The sequence below is a fragment of the Mytilus californianus genome, unplaced genomic scaffold (assembly GCF_021869535.1).
Source record: "Mytilus californianus isolate M0D057914Y unplaced genomic scaffold, xbMytCali1.0.p SCAF_8, whole genome shotgun sequence".
Taxonomy (NCBI): Eukaryota; Metazoa; Mollusca; class Bivalvia; order Mytilida; family Mytilidae; genus Mytilus; species Mytilus californianus.
The window spans coordinates 88,658,530-88,665,834 of NW_026262734.1; the positions used below are offsets into that span (position 1 = coordinate 88,658,530).

General features: G+C 32.3%; 1 long non-coding RNA gene across 1 annotated transcript; it reads left to right on the plus strand.

Annotated features, from left to right (window-relative positions):
- Positions 1-1,484: 1,484 nt before the first annotated feature.
- LOC127711724 (uncharacterized) lies at positions 1,485-7,013 on the plus strand. The gene is made up of 5 exons (XR_007986866.1): positions 1,485-1,587; positions 2,733-2,796; positions 3,779-3,932; positions 4,979-5,091; positions 6,752-7,013. It is a non-coding gene; the product is annotated as an uncharacterized LOC127711724 (long non-coding RNA).
- The last annotated feature ends 292 nt before the right edge of the window (positions 7,014-7,305 follow it).

Below are 7,305 nucleotides of genomic sequence, written 5' to 3' on the forward strand. Positions count from 1 at the left end.
TAACAGTTATTTAATATGAATATTGCTGTCCCATGCGTTCAGAAAGTTAAGAGGTTTAATCAATATCTATATTTGAATGAATATTGTTTGTAAAACATTAAATGATCGAATGTTTACTATTGCAGATGAACATATCCTTAAACAGAACACACACCATAGAAAAATATTAACAAATCATCAGGGCATATAGTAAAAGCCAACCATTGCTTGAATTCATATGTTGGTAAAGTTATACTTTGTGGATCACTAGTACGTTTTATATGAGACCAACCTTATCAACCACCAATACCTTACTTCTCCGACGTACACAAATGGAAATATAATAACAAACAACAAACGGTTGGTTTTTGGAAGACGAAAATTCCTACATACACCACTAAAAACAGTTGTTAGGCAACACAACATCTGACTAAAAATTAAGTAAAACAAAATCTACATTTTTCCTTCAAGAGTTTTTTTTTTTTCATTTTCAACCACGTATGTATTCAAAAGTACTAGATAAGTGTCATGTTGGTCAAATATTACATAGCTACACTGTGCGAGAATTTGAGTGAAGGAGTGAAAATAGACAGACACTTTTTGGACATAGTCTAGTTAAACCGAGCAACATTCTATAAGTAAGTAGTAAATAGTAAGTAAGTAGATTATTTAATAGTATAGTGACTTGCGTAATTACAATAATGTGTCAGCTAGTTTAATTCAGCATAATAAATACACCCTACCCCATGGCAATGGGTCTTGAAGTCAACTAAAAATTAAAGTTCATATTCGGTTATTCTTTATTTGCTTGTCCCAAGTCATGAGCTTGTAATGGAGTGTTGTCGTTTGAAGCTGTATATCATTTTAGTTTTTCGTTTATTGTTTTCTTAGTTGGTGCTTGTGTTATGCTGTTGAACCACCGTTCCAGATTAGGAGGAGGGTATGGAACAATCTAACATGTTTGACCTTGCAAGTTTATATATGTGCCTGTCCCAAGTCTGAAGCCTGTAATTCAGTGGTTGTCGTTTTTTATCTTTTATCATTTTTTTATTCTTTTGTACATGAATCCGGCTGACCTATAGTTGCTAACATCTACGTCAAGTGGTCGTCTCTGGTGGAGAGTGGTCTATATAGGCAATATAACCACATCTTCTTACATTTAAACAAAAAAGAAAAGAATAATGTGTTTTTATAGTGAATTACAACTGACAATTCATAAGAATAGAGAATAGCGGGAAGAAAACAGATTGAAGACCTTTTTATCTGAATACACCCCAAAATTAGGACCCCTGTATATGCTTAATACAAGGTTTAGCTCGGGAATGACGAGTGGTAAAAATAAATCACATTTTTATTTCTGTTAGTTATAAAATGTCAACAAGGACAAAAAGAATTATTTAAGATGTTCTTGATCTCAGACAAAAACTACAAACCACTTATGCCAGAACGGATACACAACCGGTAATAAAACATGTTTAATTTGTTTCGGAAAAAGAATAAAATATTTCGGAAGCAGGACTGTCCTGAATACTTTGTATAAGTAACGAATACAGTGTTGATTTTAAAGATAATAAATAAACGCAGCTGTCTTCAGTTATCAAAACAATGGTAAGTACATGTATTAACTAATATCAGAATGTCTCTGTGAATTTGATTGATGCCTCATTTCAAGTTTTCTTTATAATCATCATGTAAGAAGATGTGTTATGAGAAATTCTCCACCAAAGACATGTATTATTAAAACAGTAATATGACTGTCACAATAATATTTTTTACATAGAACCACAGATACTTATTTAAAAAGAGGTCAAAATTAGATTATTTTACAATAACTCTAAGATAATTGCACCTCTTGCCGATTTTTATTTCATAAAGATAGAAGGGGTATTTTTTTTTGTTTTATGTAGTTACATAGTTGCAATTAAAACGACGGACTGAAAACGTTTTTCGCTTATGCTTTTACAAATGAAAATATTTTAGGGAACTAACCTTATCACACAAACCCTCAACCAAATTTATTAATGACCCTAAGGGTTGACTGGAGTATAGAATATTGGTCATATGAACTCACTTCTAGTAGTATTATCTATGCTGAAAAAAGTCCTGTTTGGTTGTGCAAGATGTATAAATACGCAGCCACGTCTAGTCGAAAGGAGCCTTTAAATTCTGATGTCTGGTGCTAGGAGAGAATATCAATCTGTTCGCACTTAACTTTTACCAACACTGTTTTAAGGGGTACAATGTATAGGTGGTCGTCTCAAGGCTAATTTTTTTTTCATATATACAACATGTCCTCTTTTTCCCTTGCAATTGCAGTTTGCAGAACATAAAGTTATTTGAAACATGATTTAATGTACCTGTCCTCGCACAGGATATGCATGAAAGATTTCAATCTGGACGTTAAGCAAACAACAAACCATCTAGCTTCAACAAATTATTTCATGTCTCTTTCTTTTTCTCTCTCTCTAATGCTTTTGTTTGGTTAGAAGCAAGAAATTGTGTACACACGATCGCGAGTTAACACGTCAACTAATATCTTTATTACTTTTAATTCCAATAAAATGTACTACAAGTTATATCCAGATGCACACTTACAGATTTATTTTGCATGTGTAGACATTTTTAAACGTGACGTTATGAACCTTGTGTATTCGTTTATAAGCGTTCACCAATGAAATAAGACTTAGTAGATGCATGTAGAACATAGAAATAATTTTTGAATTAAATGTAACTTTGTCTCAACTTTTTTCCAGAATGTACGAGGAAGGTTCGTTTTCAGAGCATTTGTATGCATCTTACTAATGACCATCTCTACAGGTATGTGTTATTTATTGTCATTAAATTTACTTTACTTATTTAAGTTGTTTAAATGAAATTGGAAAAGCTAGTAATACCATTGAATTAGAATTTTGTACTCATTGTTACAACTAGTAATCACAAGCATTAAAATGAGTCATATGTTTTATACTTGTTTCGTTGTTCCATTTACTGTGCGTTATGTCAAAGGATTTTAATACTGTATGCTATCTAAATAAATTGGTAATTATTGGTTCCATATGAAACAAAGAGGTTGCATTTTATTTTCATTTGAAGCATTTTTTACAGTTTGATCATTCAAATGACTTAGATGTTACAAAACAACCAAAAATCCACAACAAGTTTACTTATTATTGATTCAGTTAAGACATAATCTAAATGATATATTATGTTTTAAATTTTCTATATAATTATCCTTTAACTAAGGTTACATCTCCCTCAATTTGGTCAAAGATGTTATGCCCGTTGTATTTGGCCCCCTTTTATTAGATGCCTTTAAAGGTTCTAGTTACTCTTTGTTTTTTGCTTTCTTAACTTTTGGTTAGATCATACCTAATGAAGAATATTCAAGAAACACGTGATATGCTCACAGAAATAATATCATTTGTTTTCTTTATAAAAATAAGGAGATGTGGTATTGCCAATGAGACAACTATCCACCAAAGACAAAATGACGTAGATGTTAGAAACTATAGGTCAACATACGGTCTTCCACAATGTCAAAAAAATATATAGCGTATAGTAAGTTATAAGAGGCCCCGACAGGGAAAAATGTAAAGCAATTCAAACGAGAACACCAACGGTCCGATGTATACCAACGAACGAAAGATATACAAATGTAGATTGTAACACATGTTAATCGTGTTCATTGTTTTCATGGTTATGAACAAAAATCGTAGTTTTTTAAATGCTTTAAAAGATATCAATATAACAAACGTGATTTCTTAAAGACATACCTATTGTCTGTATAATTCATTTGAAGGACAAGCTAATAGGACCAAAAGATCCTTCTTGAATATGTTCAGACAGATCAGCCATTTGTTTGACATGGGTTATACATTTGGAAATTATCTTCGAGACTATGGATGTTGGTGTGGAGTGGGCGGAAGCGAAACTCCTCAAGACAACATTGATAGGTGAGCCATGGTCATAATCTTTAGCTATTTTATCAAAAGAAAATTGCGTCATGCGAAAGTGAAAATGATTGGTGACCTATATAATATGCTTAATAAGCATTTTAATTTATTAGTCGCAAGGTATGTATTTCGTACATGAGTTTTTAGAAAACGAAGAATTATTTGCAATATTTTTAAAAGTTTACCCAGACGTTTATATTGGTTAACAACATTCCCTTTACAAAAGAAATTCAACCGGGGACGCTAATCTATTATTTATTTAGGATACGGATAATGACAACCCATTTTTCATTTAGAAAAGCAACACGCCACATGCTTAATATTTTTTTTCATCACTTTTCACTTATTTAACTAAAAAGCTGTTTTAAGGCTACACTTTACTTGAACACTTTGGTCTCGCATCGACCTTTTCCAGTTTCGGACTTGCGGGTCAAAAGTGAAACATAAAAAAAGTTATTACAGATGTTACTTAAAAAAGTAAAGGAAAATTGCTAAAATGTATCACTTAATGGTTACCTAAAATATGATGGCGAGGATCATTTTGAATTATACATCAAAAGTGCCAATCTTAATTTAATTACACATGTTGAATTTGCCAAACTTCAAAATCAGAAAGCTCTGAAAATTGCTAGAAATAGTCTTTAATATGTCATTTGGTCTCTGGTGGAGAGCTGATCCATTGGCAATTATACCACATTTTCTCATATTTCATATTTATGCTTATCATTATCTTACAACTATTTGACAACTTTAAATGGAGATTTGTTGGTTCAATTTTTACCAATTGGAAACTACTCATTTTTATAGACGCTGGTATATATACTCCTTTTTCAAAAAAAACTATTACACCTTCAACACACTTAGTCTTTTAGTTTTCAAACTACTCATGACAATTCTTTGTAGTGTTGCTAAGTCTTGTGTCTATCTTGTGTTTTGAGTATTGTTTGTCTTTTTGTTGATTTGTATTTTTTGCCATGGCATTGTCAGTTTGTATTCGACTAGTTAGTTTGAATGTCCCTTTGGTATCTTCGACTCTTTTTTTGTAGATGTTGTATGGTACATGATAGATGTTATGATCAGAATAGTAGAGATGGGTGTAGCGGTATTCACCTAGACGATTACAGCTACGAATGGACCAGTTTGTCAATCCGATGCACTAGTAAGTAGTCTAATAAACCACCACCCTTTGCCTATGTTAAATATTTGAGAGTTTGGATTGGGTTTGCAGAATAGAAAAGAATGGACAAACAGTGCAGAATAAACATGATACAGGCCAAAAACTAAAGAATAGAGAAAAATAAGCACAAAAATGAAGAATAAAGAATAATGGGGTGTTAGAAAATAAATAATAGTGAATAATGGGGAAAATCGATAAATAATTCAAAAAAAAGTTTGAAAAAAAAATTAAGAAAAATGAATGGACCCTTAATGGCTCGTATATTCACTTAAATATGTTAAATAGTTTCTGGATCAATAATTATCAATTTGAAAGTGATAATACTGGCTGTACAATTAAGATTGATCACAATAAACGGCTATCGTCAAAAATAACCATTTTTCTGTAGATAAGTCATGCTGTGCTGGTCCAAGCTCTTTTTTTTTATTAGTTTATCCCTGAAACAAAGATTAGGAATATAGGAATCAGCCTGTCTGTCTGCTTGTCCTTCCGGCCCAACGTCTTTATCCTGTGTTTAATTTACTTTAAACTTTATAGAAAATTGATCATCATTTGAAAAAAGTAAAATAACAAAAATACCGAACTCCGAGGAAAATTCAAAATGGAAAGTCCCTAATCAAATGGCAAAATCAAAAGCTCAAACACATCAAACGAAAGGATAACAACTGTCATATTTGAAAACATTACTATTTTTTATTATGTTGAGTTTATCAAGAATAACCCCTTTTCACTATTGAAATTGATACACATTCCAGAACCGACCATGTCATCGCAACTCCTTCTACGTAGTTTATCGTATCTTTGTGAAACTGAAAACGTCGTATGATCCTTATATGCAGATGTACATATTTTAGGGTTTTTGTATAGTAATGACCCTTTCAACAAAGACATTTTGACCTTTTCCAGCACCGACCTTGTCATTGCTACTGTTCCTATATGTTGTATCGTATCTACATGAAAATTAGTATACTGTTAGATTCTAAATACACTGATGTGTATATGGGTCAGATGCTCCAGTCTTTTGTGTTTTCCTAGCGAAACGGACCATTGAATTTGAAAAATGTTGGCCCTGTCAAGCTCCCACCTTATCGTCACAACATCGCGATGAGAATTACTTGTATTGTTGTCTCTATCATACTCAATCGTCAATCCAGGATCCGGGAATAAAGGCCAAGCTTAGGGAACATCTTAGTTACCGCTGCTGTTGGACTATCAGTCCCTGAGAGTATCATCAGCGCAGTAGTCAGTACTTCGGTAATGACATGATGTATACCTAACCTTTCTTATATAGTCCGTTTATAATTTTTTAATTTTATAAAGAAACTGAGGTTTCAACTCCCTCAGGCAAAGGTGACTCTAGATGGATTTAGCTTTTTTAAGTTCTGTTTGGTCATATAGCTCTTCAACTGTTTCGGTTCTGATAGATCCCTGGCTTTCAAATATTCGGCATTGAGTGTTCCTGATGAAGGTAAATCGTGAAAAGTGCTTCTGACGTATTCAATTAATAAGTTGTGTTTCATTTTTCTTCTTTTTTTTTTTTCTAATGTATTCTTATATTTTCACGGACGCACACACATTTTGCTTTTTATATAATTGACAACCAGCGGTTTTATTACATGTTATTTTTTTTATTTATTTACAGATAGTCCTGGATCTTGCGATTACAAAAACTGCAACTGCGACAAGGAGTTCTTGGATTGTTTGAGAAGTGCAAATTTTCCACGGACCTTTTTACCTGGACTTCGCAACTTCAACAAATGTTGATAAAAATGAACAATCTGATTGAGTACATCAAAATGCTTACTTATAATAATCACTGAAAAAGAATGTTTTTCGAAATAATTCTGATGCTATGTCTCAAATTGTTTAAAAAGATATCGGGATAATATTTCATCAATAAAATGGAATCTGTTCAACGTATTTCCCATTGTTCAATTTATGGAACTTCCCTTGAAGTCCTTTTGTCGTGAAATAGCATAACATATTTACATTTGCTTACTAACATAAAAAAGGACAAATATCTAATCGCATAGTGATCTATTTCATACAACGAACTAATTAATAATAGTATTGTTTATTTCAACGATTCACCTCGCTACATTCTGTATGTGCCTGTCACACGTGATCAGGAGACTGTAATCCAGTAGTTGTTGTTTGTTGCTGTGTATCATGATAGTTTTTGGTTTCTTGTCTTGT